The 25,279-nt window shown below is 33.3% G+C and overlaps 1 pseudogene; it reads right to left on the minus strand.

Annotated features, from left to right (window-relative positions):
- Positions 1 to 2,383: 2,383 nt before the first annotated feature.
- LOC120206178 lies at positions 2,384 to 12,864 on the minus strand (annotated as a pseudogene).
- Positions 12,865 to 25,279: the final 12,415 nt, after the last annotated feature.

The following is a 25,279-nucleotide window of genomic DNA, read 5'->3' on the forward strand; positions in this document are numbered from 1 at the left end:
TATTATTATTAAATTAAAAACAATAAACATATATATTACATATTTATTATTATCTTTGGTTAATATTGTTAAATTTAAATACTAAATAATATTTTATAAAATATCAAAACAATCAAATAATTTTTTGTGTAAATGAAATTATTAAATTAATATTATAGGTGGAAAACATGAAACACTATTAAAAAAAATTGAAACATAAATTACATAACTTTAAAAAAAGTATCGATCCTTTTTTATAAAAAGTATGGACACTTTCAATATAATAGGTAAAAATACGATGTAATAGGTAGCGCTTATATAATGTAATAGGTAGCGTTTATATAATGTAATATGTACTGCTTATATTGTAAAGTATCTATCCTTTTTATAAAAGTGTCCATACTTTTTTCACTGTGGAAAACATTAATTTAAGGTTATCTTTTGAGTGAGTTTTAAGATATTAATTTAGTAATTATAGGCGTCTAATGATTTATTTTTTACGTTACGATATATATTATTATTAAATTAAAAACAATAAACATATATATTACATATTTATTATTATCTTTGGTTAATATTGTTAAATTTAAATTCTAAATATTATTTTATAAAATATCAAAACAATCAAATAATTTTTTGTGTAAATGAAATTATTAAATTAATATTGTAGGTGGAAAACATGAAACACTATTAAAAAAAATTGAAACATAAATTACATAACTTTAAAAAAAGTATCGATCCTTTTTATAAAAAGTATGAACACTTTCAATATAATAGGTAAAAATATGATGTAATAGGTAGCGCTTATATAATGTAATAGGTAGCGTTTATATAATGTAATAGGTAGTGCTTATATTGTAAAGTATCTATCCTTTTTATAAAAGTGTCCATACTTTTTTCACTGTGAAAAACATTAATTTAAGGTTATCTTTTGAGTGAGTTTTAATATATTAATTTAGTAATTATAGGCGTCTAATGATTTATTTTTTACGTTATGATATATATTATTATTAAATTAAAAACAATAAATATATATATTGCATATTTATTATTATCTTTGGTTAATATTGTTAAATTTAAATTCTAAATATTATTTTATAAAATATCAAAATAATCAAATAAATTTTTGTGCAAATGAAATTATTAAATTAATATTGTAGGTGGAAAACATGAAACACTATTAAAAAAAATTCAAACATAAATTACATAACTTTAAAAAAAGTATCGATCTTTTTTTATAAAAAGTATGAACACTTTCAATATAATAGGTAAAAATATGATGTAATAGGTAGCACTTATATAATGTAATAGGTAGCGTTTATATAATGTAATAGGTAGTGCTTATATTGTAAAGTATCTATCCTTTTTATAAAAGTGTCCATACTTATTTCACTATGGAAAACATTAATTTAAGGTTATCTTTTGAGTGAGTTTTAAGATATCAATTTAGTAATTATATGTATCTAATGATTTATTTTTTATGTTACGGTATATATTATCATTAAATTAAAAACAATAAACATATATATTACATATTTATTATTATCTTTGGTTAATATTGTTAAATTTAAATTCTAAATATTATTTTATAAAATATCAAAACAATCAAATAATTTTTTGTGCAAATGAAATTATTAAATTAATATTGTAGGTGAAAAACATAAAACACTATTAAAAAATTGAAACATAAATTACATAACTTTAAAAAAAGTATCGATCTTTTTTATAAAAATGTATAGACACTTTCAACATATTATAATGTAATAGATAAATTTGCAATACTATCGGTATAAATATACCGGTTTACTTATAAAATAGGTCAATATAAACGCTACCTATTACATTATATAAGCGCTACCTAGTATGTTATTGTACTTTATAATATTTCCGGTTAAATAATATAACATAAATTTTAACCGATCACTTATTTAACCGATCACACCGTATATTAACCGTTTTTTAGACGTCGCACCGCAAAACTACCCTAGACAATTGACTCATTGATGTCACCACACAGAGGGCAATTGGCATTGTTAGATAAGGAACGCCGGTATCTCTCCGAATTGGTCAGCAATTTCCCTTGGAATGCGAGCCAAAAGAAGAAGCGAATTTTTTGGGAGACGGGGAATTCCAGATAGATTTCCAATGGGTGGAGCAAGGGTCCCAATTATCCTGAGCAAGAAATTCTAAGTTAGGAAAATATTAATCTTAGGAGATGTAATTCTTTGAAATAAGAGATTGAAAAATAAAAAAATAATTACAGAATCTCTTGACAGCTTATTTCTATAATTCCTAACAAGCTCCCATCGGAAAGACAATGAATTCGGAAGTGAATGAATTGGAAATGGTTCACGAGGATCTCAACAGTGTAATTGTCATACCAGCAAAGCCAAATTCCCCCAGAGAAACCTGCAACTTCGATACGGTTAGAATGACGAAAACCCATAGATGAGATAACAGTGTCAGCCTTAAAGCCACTTATACGAGGTTCGACCAGGCCCACGATATCAGGCTTAAAATCTCTCATGTACTGCTTGAAAGCAGGCAAAAATCTTGGGTGTCCACAACCCTGCATGTTCCAACATATGACGATTTTAAATTAATATTATTCAATAAAACGAAAAATAAAATAAATTAAAAACTCGTAACCCGTAAAGTTTGGGGATGAAGGCATAAGTAGATCTAGGAGGTGATGGTGAAGAAAAAAGTCGGCCGTCCAGAAAAGGAGATTGAAAAGATGGTGAACAGAAATAAGGAGACCCAGCCCAAAAGCAGCAAGTGGGGCAGCCGACAGCTACATGGTGTCACTGCCGCCACCATCCCAGGCTCCCATCCCATCCAATTCAAGCAACTTTTTTTCTCATTCATGTAATAATAATTTGAGTTTAGACTTCGTTTTAGCGGCTGAAAAATCAATAAATTAAATATTGGGAACAAAGCCCTTTGAACAACAATTCATCCGTAGTCGACATTGCAGATGCAGATTTTGACGCATGACAGGCAAAAACAAAATTAAAACTGCTCATTTTATGACAATTTTAAGAAACGAGCTGAGCCTAAGCAAAAGAATGTTCTAAACAAAACCTCTCCAAATTGCTAAAAACTTGAACGTATTAGAGACCCAAGACTTCTCTTTCTCATCACTTTTCAGACACCGCGAAGTTAATTTGACGATGAGGGAGCACAATGGTGAGAAAGTGAACGAACAAAATTTGAGACCCTCCAGATTTCTTAGTTTATATGTATCCTCAAATGTTACAAACGGATGAGTTTATGACTCACCCCCTCCCTCCCCATAAAAATATTGTACCTTATAATCCTAGCCAAGAATTGACTTGATTTTCGCCTTTTGATCATCCATAAGCGATGTCGGGTACAAAACCTCGAAGGTAACGTAAAGGTCTCCTTTCTTGTTACTAAAATGCAATGGCATTCCTTCACCTTTGAACTTTCTCACTTCTTTTGGCTTGGTAATACCCAAAGTATGCAATACAGAAATATTTATCATTTTGGATCATTTTGTTGATTTCAGACGGAATAAGTCGAATCTCCATACTTACCTTAGAGCCAATGTCCACTAAATGGTCATCAAGGTGTTTAATGGTCTTCTCAAAACCAACAAGAGCTTGAACCTGAAGGTAGAAGATGGTTAATTATTTCTTTTGATGAAAAGACAAGTTGAGACAGGTAGAACTTAAAAATGAATCTTACAAGTGTTATGGTGTGCAAATCGTTGCCTTCCCTCCTGAACCGGTCATGGAGGGCTGTATGAATGCGGAAATGAAGAAATGCGAGTCGTATGCGAGCCAAAACAAACAAATTCCAATATAATAACTAAAGGCAGCAAAAGTATTGCAGAATGGACAGGAACCTATTGGTCTTGTCCAATGCCCAACAAGTAGCACAATAACTGATATATAAGGAAGGATTGGAAATTTTTCATCTCTGATTAGAGACTAACCTTCAGATCTCCAGGTTCTCCATCTATTATAGGTTCACCATCTTCATAAAAAACGACCTCCTGTAAATACACAAGGAACACATTATTCCAAATTCAGAAACAGCAATGTCTAGATAAAATAAGACTGTTTTCCCTCAGCCAAGTGCAATAAAACTACAAGTCTACAATCTGATTTACTAAATTACATTCCTGTCTGCTACATTTATAGTCGGCACTAAGAATCTCCAGCCAGATTAATCACTTTCCAAAGGTTTTATGCACAACTATATTTTTTTAATATTAATTGAGAAAAACAGGACAACAGTATTGACACGGACTCCAAAAAGAAAATATTACCAACTAAAAAACTTGCTTGTCCATCTTGCATGCCTTTCTCAATATCAACTGTGACAATGTACCCCTCTTGTTCATATTTCACATTTTGGCACTGCTCACAAACCTGAGAAAAGAGAATCAGATACTAGTAATAAATACCTGATCATAGCAACATAAGACATGATAAAAAGGCCGAGGTGTAGGAATTATAGATATGATTTGTTACCATTCCTATAGAGATATGATTTTGTAAATAGATTTCTACAATCTCTTATTTTAAGGGATCATACCCTAGGATTATTATTTTTCCTTTCTTAGAGTTTCCTACTTTAGAGAGAGATTTTGTATATAAATATGTAATCTGTCATATTGAAAAGAATAAGAAATTCCAGAGAATTACTCTGATTTCTGCATGGTTTCAACTTAGGTTACGGTTTCTTTCCAACCTAGACGATGTCCACAACTTCTTATCCTACTCCGGAGATCACTTCAAATCCAGAAAATTTTTCTGGTTCTGCTGCTCAATCAGAAGGTAATCTGGTCATGAAAGAACCAGAAGGTAAACCTCATGCTACAGTTTTTTTCTCCTTCCAATCGTCCCCTAATTGGATCCTCGATTCTGATGCTACGGATCATATGACTGGTAATAAGGATTTGTTTTGCAATTTTTTTCCAAACTTTGGTAAAACTGTCAAAACGGCTGATAGTTCTTTGTGCAAAATAGAAGGACATGGCACTGTTATTCTCAATGACCAGATTGTACTTAAAAATGTCATCTTCGTACCAAATTTGGCTTGTAATCTCGTTTCCGTTAGTAAACTTTACACCGACTTGCACTGCTCTGCAATTTTTAATGATATTGATTGTACTTTGCAGGCACTGAACTCGAAGAAGATGATTGGTAAGGCCAGCTTACAGAATGGTATCTACATTCTTCCTGCCTCTACTAAAACCAAAATCTCAAAATCTTTCACCGCTTTAAAAAAAGTTGATAATGTTATGTTATGGCACTATCGTTTAGGTCATCCTAGTTTTCACTATCTTGCAAAAGTTTTTCCTGCTCTATTTATTCATAAAAGGCCAAATTCTTTTTCTTGCAAAGTTTGCTCTCTTGCCAAACATACTAAATCAACTTATTCTCCTTCTACATATAAGCCTTCTCACCCTTTTTCTTTGATCCACAGTGATATTTGGGGTCCTTCTCGGGTGAAGAATGTTGATAATTGTAAGTGGTTTATCACTTTCATTGATGATCACAGTAGGATAACTTGGACTTATTTGCTAAAAGATAAATCTGAAACTGCTGGTGTTTTTACCCAATTTTATAACATGGTTCTCACTCAATTTGGGTCTAAATTCAGCTCTTTAAATCTGATAATGGCAGTGAATTTTTTGCTAAGTCTTTGGGTGCGTTTTTCAGGGAAAAGGGCATAGTTCAGATTAGTTCTTGTGTTGACACCCCACAACAAAACGGTATTGCCGAAAGAAAAAATAGACACCTCCTTGAAGTTACTCATGCTCTTCTATTTACCACTAATGTTCCAAAATATTTGTGGGGGGAAGCCTTATTAACTACCACATATTTAATCAATCGAATGCCTAGTAAGGTTTTACAATTTCAAACACCTCAATCTATATTTTTGCAATACTTTCCCCATTTTAAACCTATCTCCTCCATTCTTCCACTTAAAATATTTGGTTGTATTGTTTTTATCCAAAACATTGCTCCTAATAAGTCCAAGTTAGATCCTAAATCATTAAAGTGTGTACTGGTTGGGTATTCTTCACTCGAAGGGTTATAAATGCTATCATCCTCCTTCTAAAAGATTTTTCACTACTTTGGATATTACTTTTTATGAGCAGGATCCCTATTTCATTCAGGCTGAAATTCAGGGGGAGACATGGAGGGATTTTCAGCCATATCAGGTATCACCACCCACTTTTCATTCTCAACCTTCAAAATTGCCATCATCCTTGTCTTTGCCTATAGATTTGTCACCTGTAACTACTCCCATTGATCTACCGGTAGTTCCTATCACTACTTCACCCATACTCACTTTAAATACCCTTCCTGAAAATACATCTACTCTCATTCAAAATCTTCCACAAACAACACCAATCAAACAGCTTCGTTTCTATACAAGGCAAAGAAAACGCATTCCTGAGGCTATTTTGCAATCTGATTCTTGTCGAGAATTGGATTTGAGTCCAGTTGTCGAAATAGAAGAGAAATCAGTAAGTCTACTTCCACTACTCTAGATGACTTCCCTATTGCTATTAGAAAAGGGGTTAGACAACGCACCAAGCATCATATTGAAAAATTTGTTGGTTATAATTCTCTGATACCTTCTTTTCAAGCATTTACAGCAACCTTGGATAAAGAACAGGTTCCCACAAGCATAACTGAAGCTCTAAATGATTATAAATGGAAAATGGCTGTTGAAGAGGAAATTTCTACACTAGAGAAAAATGTTACTTGGACTGTTACAGGCCTTCCACAAGGAAAAAAGGTTGTTGGATGTAAATGGATCTTTGCTGTAAAGTATATCTCTAATGGTAGCATCCAACGATACAAAGCGAGACTACTGGCCAAAGGTTTTACGCAAACATATGGGATAGATTTCACATAAACTTTTGCACCTTTGGCGAAGCTGAATACTGTTCGAGTACTCCTAAGTTTGGCTGTAAATTGCGATTGGCAATTACACCAACTTGATGTAAAAAACGCTTTTCTTAATGGCCAGCTAGAATAAGAAGTCTATATGAAAATGCCACCTGGCTTACAGTCTGTTGAAGGTAGCAATAAGGTTTGCAAGCTCAACAAATCTCTATATGGGTTAAAACAATCACCCAGAGCTTGGTTCGAGAGGTTTACTAAAGTCATCCTAAAAAACGGCTACAAGCAGTCCCTCGCCGATCATACTCTTTTCATCAAGGTAACTTCTACAGATAAGAAAGCTATCCTTATTGTGTACGTAGACGACATAATTCTTACCGAAGATGATGATGAAGAGATTTGCAATTTGAAGAAGTTGTTAAATAAGGAATTCGAAACCAATGACTTGGGAAAGCTAAGGTATTTCCTAGGAATGGAGGTGGCAAGGTCAAAAGAAGGACTTGTGATCAACCAAAGAAAATATGTACTTGATTTACTCAAAGAAACTGGTTTTCTTGGTTGTAAGCCGAATGATACACCAATGGAAGCAAGCTTGAAATTCAACAAAGAAGATGGGTCCTTAGTAGACAAAGAGAAATTTCAAAGATTAGTTAGGAAACTAATTTATTTATCCTTGACAAGGCCAGATATAGCATTTCCTGTAAATGTGATAAGTCAACACATGACCAATCCTACTGAAGAGCATATCGCAGCAGCAAATAGAATTCTCAAGTACTTGAAGAAAACTCCAGGACACGGTTTAATGTTTAAGAAGACACAAGACAGAACTGTTAAGATCTTTACAGATTCTAGTTGGGCCGGAGACCTTACTGAAAGGAGATCCACTTGTGGCTACTGCACCTTTGTTTGGGGAAACCTTACAACTTGGAGAAGTAAGAAACAATATGTCGTTTCAAGTAGTGCTGAAGCTGAATTCAGAGCACTAGCATTGGGAATATGCGAAGGAATTTGGCTACTTAAACTACTGAAAGAACTTGTCACTAATCAAGAGGATCACTTTGAAGTTTTGTGTGATAATCAATCTGCTATTCAAATTGCCAAGAACCCAGTTCAACATGATCGGACAAAGCCTGTTGAGATTGATATGCATTTTATTGCTGATCAAGTTAACAAAAAGACAGCCACACTTTCATACATTCCTTCAGAAGAACAAGTTGCAGACATTCTTACTAAGGCTTTGCCAAAGCCTGTTTTCAATAAATTTCTATTCAAGCTGAGATTATACAATGTATATTCTCCATCTTGAGGGGGAGTGTAGGAATTATAGAGATGATTTGTTACCATTCATATAGAGATACGATTTGGTAAATAGATTTCAACAATCCCTTATTTTAAGGGATCATATCCTAGGATTATTATTTTTCCTTTCTTAGAGTTTCCTACTTTAGAGAGATATTTTGTATATAAATATGTAATCTGTCATATTGAACAGAATAAGAAATTATAGAGAATTACTCTGATTTCTACACGAGGAAACAAATAGAATATGCTAATATTATGAAACAGAACAACAAAGACGCAATACCTGTTCTGTCATCTGTTGGAACTTCCCTGGACCAATTTGCTTATGATAGACCTCATTTCTGCAGTTACAGCGTCGCTTACCTGGAGCTGGCTTTAAGATGGTTTTCTCCCTCCAAACCTGGCCAGTTTGAGATCAATGCAACTTTCTATAAAATAAGGATATTGAGAAGAAAGATCAGAGAGGAAGAAGGGGGAACAAAAGCGCAAACTCCTAGCTGCTAACTTAACTCTATTTTCCCCACAAATGCTCAAGTTAGGGACAAGAAGGAAAAAGGTACACCCTGTTTACATCATAATTATTTCAGGATAAACTAAGAAATAGAACAGCCGGAACAAAATACTAATTTGTCAAGTATAAATAACTAGCTCCTAGCTAAGACAGTTCAGAACATTACATGGCTTGATATGCATCACACTGTACTCTATGATGCCTTATAGCTGATGTACCTATGTACAAGTTTGGTTATTTTTACATAGATATGATGTTTAGAATACTAATATCTTGAGAAAGCAAAATTATTCTCTATTCATATACATGATTCTGATAAAAAAAAACCTGCTTCTCAAGTCTAGTAGGTAATACAAGTACATAACATGCACACGTTCACAACTGTTTGCATAGAGTAACAACTCAGATAAGACATTACATAAGGTGCAAGCCATGTGCAAAAATCTTGGGTTTCACAAAAGCCAAGATGACCAAACACATACCAATTACCGATTAGGATTTAGGATTCTCACTTTAAGAGAACCTCCCATGTACAAATCTTCAAGTGTTGCATCCAATTCAACAATTATATCATCTCCCTTCACAATTCTCTCTTCCTCTTCAGCCTGGCCTCCACCAAAAAATCTGAAGAAAACACCATCTTGTCAGCAAATAATAAGTAGACGAATTCAGCATAACATAAATAAAAGTAAAAAAAAATCTAAAAATTGATGGATAACCACTTTTGAACCCTAAACTCAATGAGAGTGGAATTTGGTAGACGGTTTTAATGTTGAAACCATTATAAAAGTCCATTAACAATTTATTGTTGATTTCATACATCATCATCTTAACATGTAAACATAATCACCAATAAAGTAAAGGTTATAACATCAATTATAGGAAACCTGAATTTGGAAAACATTACCATGTCTCAGATAAACATAAGCAGCATTAATTGGCTTCTAAATTACGGTATAATGACGGCATACCATTTATAATGTCATTTCAACAACTACTAAATCGCTTTCAAGATAATTAAAGGCTTAAATATACAAAAGGTGCCCAACGTATGCCCGTTTTTCTAGTTCAGTGCCTAACGTCTTTTCGTTCCAGTTTGGTGTCTAACGTTTCATTCCGTAACTCAAAATGAGTTACACCGTGACGGACCGTTAAGTCTGACCGTTAACCCATTAAAAATGTCATTTGTCATATTTTTTAATATTAAAAAATAATTTCTGAAAATAAGAAATTAATTAATCTATTTTAATTAATATCTTATTCCTTAAAGGCAACACTCATCTCTGCGGCTCAAACATCCATTTTTTCTTTCTCTTTCGCTCCACTCTTTTTTCCCGAAAAAATGGATAATAGCAACGTTCTTCATGATCGGTGAAGATTTTCCGTTGAAGAAGATGGTTGTTGTTCTAACTATGGAAAACCCATTTTTGATTCAACCCACAAGAGAAAAGCTTGAACCACGACGGAGATTCACTCCGTGTAAGGCGAAAGATTTCCAACTTCACGACGAATTCAGTTATCAGGACGAGAAAGGAGTTTGGGTCAAGTCAGAGGTTGTGGTGGGATGAGTGTACCCTAAATGACATTAAATCATTAAAAATAAAACTTAAAAACAAAAATACTCTAAAGCAAACAAAACTACAATTCAAGAAGAAAATCATAACCTTTTGCTGCAAACAAGACTACAATTCAAAAAGCAAATTTACAAAAACTGTTAGGTTTTTTGCCCAAACATTTCTCCATACACGCAAGTTTGTTTAAAATTCAAAAAGCCCCAGTGATGGGTTGATTTGGAAAGGCAGTGGAGATGGTGTCTTTACAGTAAGTTCTTGTGTCAAGAGATGTGCATCAGGTTCAGAAGCTGCTCATTTATGGAATAATATCGTTTGGAGAGGATTGGTTCCCCCTAGAGCTGAAACTTTAGTGTGGCAAGTTGTGCTCAATAAATTAGCTGTTAAATCCGAATTGGTTAAAAGAGATGTTCAAGGTATTGAGGATGTTTCATGCCCTCTTTGCAGAATGGTTGAAGAAGCTTCCTCACATTTATTCTTTAATTGTTCGATGTCGTGGTCTATATGGAACAAATTTCTAAAATTCTGGAGGTTCAATTCTGTTTTTTCTGCAGATGCAAAAATCTTTCTGCTAGCGTGGGACATGTTGAAATCTAATTCTGCGATTTGGAATTTCATTCCTGGGGCTGTTATTTGGACCATTTGGAAAAACATAAATTCTATTGTTTTTGAAGGGGGAAGCTTGATCTGACAGAGTTGTTCTTCTTAACAAGAGTTAGGCTTGCTTCTTGGTTCCTAGCTAAGCATAAGGATATTTCTATCCCTAAGGACTCGTTGATTTCTGATCCTTCTTTAGGGGATTCTTATTCGACCTATAATTTCGTAAAGTCTTCTATTATCCCTTGGTCACCTCCCCCATGGGTTTCATTAAATTGAATGTGGATGCATCCATTGGCAGTGATTGGAAGAAATCAGGTCGTGGAGGTCTTTTGAGGGATCATTCTGGTGTAATCCTAGGTTCTTTTCAGGAGCCTGCTGGTTCGGGACCTCCGACTTTGAAGGAACTTAAAGCTATTCAAAGGGGCATTTCTTTCTTTGCCTCTTTTCAAGGGAGGTTCAAAGATAGGCTGATTGTTGAGAGTGATATCAGGGTTGCAAGGACAGCTAAAATGGATGCTGATGCTTTAGCTAAGGCTGGTTTAGGATGATTTTTATGTTGTTGGTATTTTAATATTGGTTTTTGGTTCCTGTTAAGTTGGGGTTTGCTTATTGTTGTAAGGGTTATTTGGATTTATTTTCCATGGTTGTAATTATTATTTTCTATAATGAAATATAAGGCACTCTTTTCCTCCTTCCGCTGATTAAGGAGCTTCTATACAAGCTCCATTAATCATGAAGGAGGTTTTTAATGAGGTCTTCAAATCTTATAAAAAAAACGTTAATTAATACAAATATAAAAAAATCTCCAAATTTTGATTCGAGATCGAGTAACTTTACCTTCCATAGCTTCTGATTTTCTTTTTCTCTGGGTACCCTTTGTTTTTCTTCAAAGCTTTGTCCTTCAATTAGAAATCAAAATAGAAATACCAATTTTTGCAAAGCAAAATATGGGTTTTTCATTGCAAATACTTACCATTAAAATCAAAATCACACATAAACTTTTTTTTTCAGACTTTCCTTTGAACTTGACCTTGACCAACACTTTCACTTCTACAACGATTCTCCTTCCTTAACTCTAATGGGTTTGATTGAAAAAAAAAGAATCGATTTTTTGGTTCGCTTTCGGTAGTAACAGATTTTGTATTCATCAATTGGAACAATAAATAGAAATTATTAGGGTTCATTGCAAATTTTCAGATTATCCAAAAGGAATGGGAAGAGAGTGAAGGGGAAGAGAGCAAAATGATTTAGGATTAATGGATAAAAACTTAATAAGGTTTAATTTTTTATTTTAATTAATTTTTATTTTAAAAAATCATTTTTAATGAGTTAACTGCTAAATTTAACGGTCTTCAAAAAACATTAGGCATTGAATTAAAAAAACGAACATACGTTGATTACCTTTTGTATATTTAAGCCATAATTAAACGCAATAGATATTAGCATTGAATTATCTTACGAGCTGAAAATGCCCTGAATATTGATTGACCCCCCATTCCTCCTCCTCTGCCTCCACTGGCAGCATGCTGTTTCAGGCCCTCCTCCCCATACCTATCATATATTCCCCTCTTTTCACTGTCCGACAACATCTCATAAGCAAAAAATTACCAAAACAATTCATTCTATGACTCAACTAATTTTTCAAAAATACAAATAATAATGATAAAGCGCCGGGTTTTTTGTTACCAACTTACCATTGCTAATCTCAGCAAATCGCTTATCGGCCTCTTCATTGCCTGGGTTTTTATCAGGGTGATACTTTAATGCCAGCTTTCTGTACGCTCTTTTGATCTGCTCATCCGACATTCCTTTCGGCACTTGCAGTATATCGTAATAGCTCTTTCTGCAGCAAAATCACCACCAAATTCCAGGAATACATAAACGAGTGTTTTTAAAGAGAAAAAAAAAAGAATGATAGGGGAGAGAATGGCGCATACCCTGCAATGGCGACAATCGATTAAGACAGAGCGAACAACAGAAAAAGCATCTTCGTACTTGAAAGCGCCATGGATTTGAGATCGAAAGAAACTGGATCTCTTCAGAACTTTAGAAATGCTTGCAAAACTGTTTCCAGATCTTTGGTTTCAACCAAATAAAAGAATAAAAAGGTTAACTATGTAAGTAATTTATATTTGTGTTTTATTTACTTTCAGTCATTGATTTTAAAATATATAAGATATGATTTTTTTTATTTTTTTTATGTAATTAAGATGTAGTCACTTTTATTTTTATTTAATTAAATTGTGGTCGCCTAAAATTAACTGTTGTTAATAACAGTTAAATATTTTTGATATAATCAAATATTTTATTCATGTTATTACATATTCTCTCAATATAGTCATACTTTTAATAAATTAAAATAAATTTAATCCTTAAATCGAACAATATCATATGTCATGTCAGTAAGGTTGTTCAAAAATATTTGACTCAAATGAGCTGACTTGTTGACCAAGTTGAAAAATATCGAATATTTATAATAAAAATACTCGATTTTTTAGGTCAGGTACCCAATCGGGTTTCTGGGTTAAATATGGGTCACAAAATGTTGGTTAATCGGATACCCTCTAACTCGGTACCTAATTCATTATATATTTTTTTAATTTTTCATTTCCATTTTATATTAAATTTTTATTCATAATCCTCAAATTATTTCACTCTAACATTATAAAATCCTAATTTCTTAAATTTTGACACTATAAGGTTCTAAATTCTTAATTTCTTAAATTATTTCACATTAACCATTTGAAATTTAATTATGTTTCTTTATTTTAAATTTTAATAAATTTTATTTTAATATGTAATTTGATTTTTTAAACTTTAGGATTATATATATTATATACTTTTAAATTTTAGAATTTTAGAATTTTTTATATACTTTGCTTTTAAAAACAATATAATTTAAAGAAAAAATAAAAAAAAAATTATAAATCAGGTACCCGTGACTCGAATTATATATAATATAATTATATATATTAACTTAAAATATTTTTATATTAACTTATTAAATTTATTTTACTATTAACTATATTTAAATTTTTTTATTTTCATTTAAAATTATATAATTTATTTTAAATTATTAAAAATATGACTAAATTAAGAAAATATGTAAATAATATAAATCAAATGTATGAATATATCAAAATATTTAAATATTGTTAACATCAATTAACTCGGAGTGATAAAATTTTGTTTAAATAAAAACGTAAGTGATCATATCTTATATATTTTGAAATCAATAATCAAAACTCAAAGATAAGTGATCAACCATGTAATTAACCGAATAAAAAAAACATCCAAGAGAGATTAGGGGAAGGGACTTGAGGAATCAAACGACTGAACTTTGGGGAAGTGTTCTTGAGAAAACTAGCCAGTGGGAGTAGGCTTCTTGTTGTTTGGTCCAATAGAGTTTTTACAGGTGGGGGGATTCCCCGTCTTCCCGCTTCGTACATCTGCTACCATGGAAGATGTAAAATTGATTTACAAACAGATTGAAAATTATAATTAATATTTATACTGCCGAGTGTAGTTTACGGAACGACGTCGTGGCACTTTGATTTTCTAAAAAAGCATCAAATACTTGGTTATGGGCTTTTAGAAAACCTCTGTCTAATTATTTTTTTGGCCCAGTAGGGCAAACGGTAAATTAATTGGTAAAATAAGGTAAGTAAAAGTTTATTTTGAGATATAGGATATGTTTTATAATGTTCATGAAATCAGTCAAGTCGATGTAATAAGTTATAATAAAAAATCTTTTTTATTCAAATTCGTCATGTCGAGGTGATTAGTTTCAATAAAATATTGTTATTAAAATTTATCACATCTAAGTAAAAAAATTCGAATAAAAATATTTTTTTATTAGAACTCGTTACCTCAACACGATGAGTTTCATACACCGTAAAAAATATTGTAGATCTACAATTAAAAGTATATGCATCAATTGTAGACAATCATTTTTATCCGGATTTTGTTCTTTTTTATTTTATTTTATTTTATTATATATATATATATATATATATATATATATATATTAATTTACTATAATTTTTGAAAATATTTTTAAAAAATATAATATATGATATTTAGAAAACGATTTTGAAAACATATAATATAATGTTTAAAAATTGGTTTTTAAAATCTATATATTATATAGTTTTGAAAGTGATTTTGAAAAATATATATAATATATAATTTTTAAGACATTTTGAAAACTTCTAAAATATGTAGTTTTTAAAAGACATTTTGAAAATATATATAATATATAGTTTTTGAAAATATATATAATATGTAGTTTTTTAAAACATTTCAAATATATATATATATTATATAGTTTAAAAAACATTTTGAAAACATATATATTATATAGTTTTTAAAAACATTTTGAATATAATATATATATATATATATATATATAATATATATATATATAGTTTTTTAAAACATTTTAGAAATTATATTTGTTCTAATTTTTTTTTCTTCTTTTGTTTTTTCATGATCAGGTCCAAATCCAGGTTCAAAGCCAAAGATCCAAGCTCAACCGGGTAGCCTGACCCAACAGACCCGGTAAGAGCCCAACAGAGAAGCCCAAGCTGCCTGACCCAACAAGCTAGGGTTTCATCCATAGGCAGAGGCGTCGTATTAACCAGAGCCGTTAGATCCTGCTCTTTGATCCAACGGCCAAAATGCACCATATCAACATTTCAACGGCGCGTGAATACCACGCGTCAGCAAAGTTACCAACCAGCCAAGATCTTCGGCACCTGAAATTGGAAAATCGCAAAACTACAAAACAAACATATCCCATAAAACATCCAAATCGGAGCAAGTAACATCAAAACGAGAGCAAATAGCCCCCGTAATTCTCGACGAACATGAGTAACAACCCAAACGAGACGGGTAGCTGGGAGATAACCCCGAAGTGCTCGATAAAAACCGAGATATCCGAAACTACAATGTCAGATCCAAGGCTATAAAAGCCTCAGGCCGAGCCACAAGAAAAACAAAGGCAAAGAGTTATACAACAAGCAATTAAATCAAAAAAACATACAAAAAAAACATTTTCCTTCAAAGTCGTCGGGAGTACATCGAGGAGAAAGAAGGGTCACCGTGAAAGCGAAAAGTCGTCGGAGAAGGTAAGAAAACCGAGGGGTTTCGACTTAGATCTACGGTGATTGGGTTTCTTTTAGAAGAATCGGGGTTCGATTTTGGTTTAAAGGTGACGAGGGGAACATTTGGGGAGTTTTTGATTTTTTCCGACCATCACGAGCGGCGACGGACGGCGGGGTCAAGGCCGGGGAAGGTGACCGGCCTTCAGCAGGTTGGTTTTGAGTTGAGAGCATTTTTTTTTATGGGTTAGAGTTTTTTTTTAGGCTAAAATGTTTGTTTTTAGGTTTTGGTATATATATACGAGGGATATGTGTGTAATTAGGGGATAGTTAAATTATTTCCACGATCCCTGCTATTTTGTAGCGTAATTCAATTCGGTCACCATTTGTAATTTTGCTTTCGAATTTTAAATTTAATCAATTTAGTCACTGTTTATATTTTTTTTATATTTTGCAAATTGACCCCTAACTTTTTATTTTTCTCTTGCAGATCATTTATAGTACCAATTTAATCCATCAATTTCAATCTATTTCAATTTGGTCTCTTAAAATTGTAAGTATTCATTTTTTCCTTTGATTTATTTATTATTTTATTATTTTTATTTATTTTATTTTTTTCTTTGACTTATTTTCCTTTAGTTATTATTTATTTTTATTTTTATTTATCATTTTTTCCTTTGATTTATTTAATATATTTTATTTTATTTTTTTCTTTGATTCTTTATTTTCTTTTTTCCTTTGATTTATTATTATTATTTATGATTTTCTTTTTATGTTTTTTCTTTTATTTATTTAATGTTTATTTATTATATTTTATCTAATATTTTTGACTTTTTAGAAGAATTTAAACCAATCAAATGTAAGTAATTTGAGTCGGATTTTTAAATTTTAATTTTAATTTTTCACAATTAAGACAACCGAAAATTTAATTAGTACCGAAAGGGCAGTACAAGGGTGCTAATTATTCCTTGACTGTAACCGACTCCCGAACCCGACACATTTCTGGTAAAACGCAGATAGATAAGATGGTGTCCAATCCACTTAAATATTTTAAAATGATTAGTAACGACTCTAACGTGATTCTATTTAAGTCGAAACTCAATTTCGGGTCATCCGAAAGACGACCGCGACAGTCATATTTTACACTTTTTTTCGGGTTGCCCTATTAGGGGAAAAAAAACCCTGCCGAGTAACGATTGGTGGCTAGATTCAAATTACGTTGGATTGTCAGTTGCTCCCCAATTTAGTAACCCACCTGCCAATTTGGACTTCAAAGTCAAGCCAGATTAGCCTAGATTTCGCAGTTTCTATTTTATTTCTGCCCATAACTTGAGCTTATTTAAATAAATATTGTGAAAAATAAAAAATTTGAAGAAACAAAGATGTGTGAATTTCTTGAGAGAAATAGAATAAAATTTATAGTATTTGAAAATGTTATATTCATACGAGAAAGATTTTGTTCATCAACTTTGGAATAAGTTGATATCGGTAATGGATCTAAAAATTTAAAAATGAATATCTAAAATTTAATATATATTTTAATGTAAATTTTATTATTTTTTTAATATCTTAGATTAATTATTACAATTTTTTTTAAAATAACGAGGATGCAATTAATCCTAAAGGGTTGAAGCATCTGCCCTTGCTGATATCAGGCAATAATATACCATAATGAAACACCATAATATCACAGCAAATAGGTTTGAAAATTCGAAGCACGCACTATATTTTCAGCCCTTCATATCTCCTCGTATATATAGCAATAGATTTGAAAATAACCTCCTCGTATATGTAGCAATAGATTTGAAAATATTTTTTGAGAAAGAGTACATATATGATAATAACCTAATTTATTTTATAAATAAATATAAATAAAACTTTAAAATAAATATCATTAATAAAATAAATAATTAATATTAAAGAATTTAGATCTTATGATGGACATGTATCCACCCTAATAACACGCATATACGCCCTAGATAACATTTCAGTATTTCACCTACAGTGTCTCCTCCCGACAACCAACCTGGCCCATCATGTACAACATCAAAATTAATATTTTGAGCCAAAGTTCTGATGTTATTTACCCTTTAATTAGTGAGAAAATGTGGGGAAATATGAAATTAATTTAAAAAATAATGATAAAATTATGTAGTAGAGTAGAGTTGAACATATATTTAATTTTTTTAATTTATGATAAGAGCAAGTAAATTGATTAAGTTGAGTTCAAGTTAAATCATTTGAAATTTAAGTCAATACCAAAATGTCAGAAAAAAAATTGACCTGGCCCGTACTTTTTCTTAATGACATATAATTATTATAGGAGAAAATCGCCTCAGTGACAAAAAAAAAGTTATAATATACGATTTTAACCAATTTTTTTTGGATTTGTCAAAATGACCAACAAAATCGCAACGCGATCTCCAGAATCGCAAATCAGTTTCCAAAATCGCAACGCGATTCTTGAAAATCGCAATGCGATAGTACAAATTCGCATTGCGATTTTCCAAAATCGCAACGCGAATATGAAAATCGCAACGCGAACACATAAATCGCAACGCGTATCCGTAAATCGCAACGTGTATCCGTAAATCGCAACGCGTATGGGTAAATCGCAATGTGTATCCGTATATCGCAACGCGTATCCGTAAATCGCAACGATAATCCGTAAATCGCAACGAGAATCTGTAAATCGCAACGATAATCCGTAAATCGCAACGAGAATCTGTAAATCACAACACTGAAATTTTGGGTATATAACACTGAAATCATAAACTAAATCCCTAAATCGCAACTCATTACATCTCCATCTATCACTCTCTCCGGCGACATCCGTTCCTATATCCAACGACATCCTTCCCAATCCAGCAACAGGTTTTAGTTTCGCAGCTCGTCTGTTTAGTAAATTAATTTACAACCATGAAATCATCTAATGTTGATCATGTTTGGATAGATTTGTGTTTTGGAGGGTCATGGGATAATGTTCATTGTGTTTTACAATATATACCTTTACCCATGAATCTTCAACTAAAATTGTCTTTACAAAAGTTAACTTATGAAACTCTAATGCTACGTGTTTCAAATAAATTGAATTTAGAGCCCCTAAGTGGATTTAGGCTATCTTATCAGAGAAATGGTAAAGTTTATTTGTTAACCGACAATGAAGATGTTGAACGATTCATTGCTTACATTAGTGTTTCACAAGATGATGTTACATTGTATGTTGTTGAACCTAGAAGTAGTATTGTTGGGTCAGTAGCGGGTAGTAATCAACTAAGTTTTTCTCAAAACCCACAACCTTTCTCTAATCCAAATCCCAATCAACTTTCAGCACCAAATTCCGGTTTTCGTATTGACCAGTTAGACGATGATGAGCCAACAGAAAAAATTGTGAGTACTAGTCAGTATTCGAAATTTGGTCTTGGTCAATATCTGGACTTTGATATTGGTCAATACACGGATTTTGATGATGTTTCAGAAGAAGAAACAGACCATGCGTGTAATGATATTGATATTGGTCAATACCCGAATTTTGATGATGAAACAGCCGTTGCCGAAGAATGTATTGTTGATGATAATGAGGAGGAAGTTACGACTGTGAATGAACATGTTGAACATCCATTCTGTAATTCATATAATCCTGAAGAAGAAAAAGAAGAAGAAAAAGTCCCCGAAGAAAAGAAAATGCCACGGGCGTATAACTGGAATATGCCAGAATTACTTCAGATACCGGAAGAAGAGTTGATAAAGAAAGCAGTTGATTGTTACACAAAAGTTATTCGTATCAAGAAAGATGATTGTTTTGATACAAAGGAAGACTTGAAGATAGCTTTATATACGAAATGTGTGGAAGATGGCTATCAACTAAAAGTTAACAAATCAAGCAAAGATCGTTTCGAAACAAGGTGTATGATTGACAAAAACTGTACGTGGCGTATGATTGCAAAGAGAATAAAAGATTGCAAAATGTTTCAAGTTAGGACTTTTATTGATAAACATACATGTTCAAGAACCCAAGTTTTTCCTCACCATAGACAGGCAAACAAAAAGGTGTTGGGTGGTTTTCTGGCTGAGTTAATGTTTTTGAATGGCAGGGTATATCGGGGACATGAAATTATGACTGACATGAATGCTCGGTTCAAGATTAGTATATCATATTCTCAAGCTTGGAGAGCCAAATGTTATGCCTTGGAATTGTTGAGGGGGTCGCCAGAAGCATCGTTTGCCCAACTGCCGGCTTATTGTCACAATTTAAAGCTGAAAAATCCTGGGTCGGTAACTCATATCAAAACAGATAGAGATGGACGCTTTGAGTTGCTGTTTATCGCCATTGGTGCTACGGTTAGTAAATCAATATAATTTTGTTGACTCATTTTTGTTAGTTACATGCATTTCACATTTAAATTATTATATTTCTTGTGTATATTATTTTGTAGATTCGTTCGTTTATTACTTGCATGCGCCCAGTTATTATAGTTGACGGAGCACATTTGAAAGGTCGATACCTTGGAGTAAACTTATTAGCAGTAGCCATGGATGCTAACAATGGGATATTGCCAATAGCTTACGGGGTTGGCAAATCTGAAACCTCTGATTCATGGACATGGTTTATGGGGCATCTTAGGGATTGCATAGGTCCTATTAGCAATCTGACAATCATATCCGATAGGGCAAACTCAATTGACAACGCTGTTAGAAGGTGTTTCCCAGATGCTTTTCATGGACTTTGTGGTGTTCATTTGTATAGAAATCTAAAATCAAGGTCTGCTGGTATAAAAAAGCACAAATGGACATACTGGAAGGCTGTAAAAGCTTATCGGGAAGTGGATTTCAATAAGCATATAAATTGTTTAAGACGTGTTTTGCCTCAGTGTGCTCAAACACTAGAAGATGTCGGGTTTGAAAGATGGTCAAGAGTACATCAACTTGGAGCAAGATATGGTTTCATGACGTCTAATAGTGCAGAATCAATCAACGCTCTAAGTCGTCATTCCCGGAAATTACCCATTACTATGTTAATGGAGTTTTTTCAAGCCTCTATTCAACAGTGGTACTACAAGAAAAGAAACCATGCAGGTATTATTTCTTTGAATTCGTAACTTATCATATTTATATATTTTACTAAGTATTGTTTATTTAAATTTACAGGAACATTGGAACATCGTGTTACACCATGGACTGAAAAAAAGATAACGAAACGTGTTGTGAAGTCAACGTCATGGAGAGTTGAACCATGTTCAAACACTTTGTTTCAAGTACTGGATAATAACTTAAATGGGCTAGTCGATCTAAATGCAAAGACGTGTAGTTGTATGAAATGGCAAACATCTGGTTATCCGTGTGGCCATGTTATAAAAGTTGCTCTTCATTTAAACCAAGATGATTCAAGCGCATACGCTATGGATTGCTACACTACAGAAGTTTATCGACAGACTTATGCCGAGATTGTCTACCCTATTCTACATCCTTCTGAGTGGGACATACCAGATGACTTACAAACAGTTTTGCCACCAGCCATGGACAGAAGGCTACCTGGCCGACCAAAAAGTCACGATCGTATACCGTCTAAGGGTGAAGAGAAGAAGAGATCGACATGTAGTCGGTGCAAGGAAAGTGGTCATACAAGGTTGACATGTGGATCACCAGTGCCATCAAAATCATCTTTTCCTCTACCAAAATATAGATCCTCATCAAAATCCAAAGCTCATATGGTGTCAAGCAAAAGGCAATCATCTTTAAAATCCCAATCACAATTGGCTTCACCTTTTGGGACTGTTAACTTAGGTGATTTTTAAATGCAAACGTTGTATTATGTGGATTTTATGTGTGAACTTTTAACATTTTCAGTTGAATTAATGACTCAGGCCAACCATTTTGACTTAACCAACTCTTGTTATTCAGTTGTTATCACTATTAGGCATGCATTTGACTATCGCAACACGGAAATTACAATCGCAACGAGAGAATCGCAATGCGAAATGAAAATCCCAACATGAAAATCGCAATGCGGAAATGAAAATCGCAACGAGAGAATCGCAATGCGAAATGAAAATCGCAATGCGAAATGAAAATCGCAACGAGAGAATCGCAATGCGAAATGAAAATCGCAATGCGAAATGAAAATCGCAACGAGAGAATCGCAATGCGAAATGAAAATCGCAACGAGAGAATCGCAATGCGAAATTATAAACGCATTGCGATTCTCTCGTTGCGATTTTCATTTCCGCATTGCGATTTTCATTTCGCATTGCGATTCTCTCGTTGCGATTTTCATTTCGCATTGCGATAGTCATTTTTGCCTTCAACATAATGCAGATTGAAATCAACAAAATCAACCATTACATTTCAATCAATTAAACAAGCACAAATAAGAATTATGTTCGCATCAATTACACAAATCAACTTTTACAAATCATCTTTTACAAATCAATTAAACAATCAAAAAATAAGCAATAATTCTTATTTCCGATCATCTACTATTGAATCAACTTTTACAAATCAATTAAACAATCAAAAAACAATCAATTAAACTATTGAATCAACTTTTGCAGCCATACATCATTTTCACGCAGTTCACTTCTGAGATTAACCTGCAGAAACCAAACATTTGCTTAAACAACACTTTCTACACATCTAAAACCTACAAACATCAAATTATTGAATTCTAGGTACTTAACCAAACATTTTCAAACCAAAAGTATATAAACTTACCAATTGTTTATGGACATTTTTATAACGCGGATGCAGGTAGGCAGCGTCTCGTATATATCGATTTAGCCATATAATGCCGAAACCACAAGCCTACTGCAACTCTATCTCTATCGGTGGGAGGTAGATACTTGATGCTTCCCGTCGTCAAACGCTCCAACGCCAAGCATACGAGAGGACCACAATCTCCTCTGGCTCCGCTCGTTTGTTGTGGCGCGGTCTCGTCTCTAATAACTGTAATATTGAGCTTCTTTGGCTTCTTGTTTCCAGAACGAGTCCAATAATTGATCGCATCCAAGAATTTAGCCAAATGAGAGCTCCATCCCTTAATAACATCTCTTAAATCAGCCAATGATATGTAATTTATCATGCTGTCATACACTATTGTCTTAAGGGATGGGAGCTGAAGCTCGACGAGAATCCAATGTTTACGTTCCAAAACAGGGATAAACACCTGCAATCATAAGTAATAATTCATTCATTTGCGCACTTATTTCATAAAACCTTTAAACTCAATCTAAAATAAATACTAACCTTATCGACCTCCCACCATGCAGGATAAAGTTTAGCTTGTCCATTGCCCAAATCAAATGATTCATCTCGTGCATTCTTCAAGTGAACGGCGTGAAAAGACGTCGGCATAATTGTATATCGTATATTTTTATTTTTCTTAAGTTTTCTTATTATTAGAAGACGTGTCACCCACGCATCGATATGTTGTTTTACAAAAAAAGACATATATTAGTGACTTACATAAATTTAAAAAAAATTAATCAAATTGAAATATAAGAAAAATATAAGACATACCCCCCATCGAAATAGCCATTGTCTTCGACCCCTAATAATACGCCCCACCAAGACCGATCAAGCAACAAATAGATATCATCGGTGAGCTTGCATATGTCAGTGAAACACCCCTGGCTCCGCTCATGTAGATAAAAATCAACAGCGGTCTTAGCCCAAAGGGTGTTATCCAGAATTGTGTCCGGTAGTTGGTCCCTCTCCTCTTCAGATACCGGTATGGTACTGGCCGGTAACTCATACGAGAGCCAACTTGAATCCATCATGTCCGGCACGTCAGAGGGTTTCTCAATAAGCCTACATATGACGCCATGTGAATCGGGCTCTTGAATGGTGGGAGGGACCTCTTCAATGATGACAGTGGCCTCTTGAACGGTGGGAGGGGACTCTCGAGGAATGATAGGGGGGGCCTCTTCAACGATAGGAGTGGACTCTTGAGGGATGACAGGCGAGTCGGGCTTCTTCTTGCGGTGTCTTCGCACTATTGGGGTGTACGGAGACTTAATAGCACGTGCACGCTGTCTGATGCGTGAACTCCGTCGTGCCAGCATAACCCGACGTAAAGCATCCACTCTATCGGGCCGCTAAATAATTAAATACAAAAATCAGTAAATAAACAGACATGATATTTAAACAGTGAAAACAAAGACAAATATGTTTCAAACTTGCATTGTATTCACCCAAGTCATTATTCTATCATAGTTCACAAAATGCATCAGATAACAAAGAAAAATATGTTTCAAACTAATACCCTGAAGTTAGTATTTGTCTTTGTTTTGTCTATTGGTTGAAGTAATGCAATCCATTCAAGTTTCAATTTGCAGAAGAAGAAATAGTTTACTTTCGCAACACGAAACTTAAAATCGCAACGCGAAACCAAAATCGCAACGCGAAATGAAAATCGCAACGACAGAATCGCAATGCGAAATGAAAATCGCAACGAAAGAATCGCAACGCGAAATGAAAATCGCAATGCGATTTTGGTTTCGCGTTGCGATCTTGTCGTTGCGATTTTGGTTTCGCGTTGCGATTCTGTCGTTGCGATTTTCATTTCGCGTTGCGATTTTGGTTTCGCGTTGCGATTTTAAGTTTCGTGTTGCGAAAGTAAACTATTTCTTCTTCTGCAAATTGAAACTTGAATGGATTGCATTACTTCAACCAAAAGACAAAACAAAGACAAATACTATTTCACAGTGTTAAAGAATATACAGTTTAGCAGAATTGGCAGCAACCGAACAAATTTACTTTCAACCAAAAGACAAAACAAAGACAAATACTATTTCACAGTGTTAAAGAATACACAGTTTAGCAGAATTGGCAGCAACCGAACAAATTTACTTTCAACCAAAAGACAAAACAAAGACAAATACTATTTCACAGTGTTAAAGAATACACAGTTTAGCAGAATTGGCAGCAACCGAACAAATTTACTTTCAACCAAAAGACAAAACAAAGACAAATACTATTTCACAGTGTTAAAGAATACGCAGTTTAGCAGAATTGGCAGCAACCGAATAAATTTACTAAGCAATCTAAGTGAAATGGCTAATCTAAGTGAAATTACGAGTAAATTTATCATTAAGTTAAATATGGAAAATCTTAAACTTACCTCGTTGCGTAGAGTATGAACCTCATTCTGCAACGATACTATCATCTCACGTAGAGCGGCAACCTCACCACGTAAAGTTGACACCTCCACACGCCATGCACCATCGTTATCGCGTAGAGTACCGATCTCCTCACGCAAGGCATTGACCTCATCACGTAACTCCCTTGACTCATCCCGTGGAGGTGGAGAACAGGGAGATAGGA

The sequence above is a fragment of the Hibiscus syriacus genome, unplaced genomic scaffold (assembly GCF_006381635.1).
Source record: "Hibiscus syriacus cultivar Baekdansim isolate YM2019G1 unplaced genomic scaffold, ASM638163v2 tig00013386_pilon, whole genome shotgun sequence".
Taxonomy (NCBI): Eukaryota; Viridiplantae; Streptophyta; class Magnoliopsida; order Malvales; family Malvaceae; genus Hibiscus; species Hibiscus syriacus.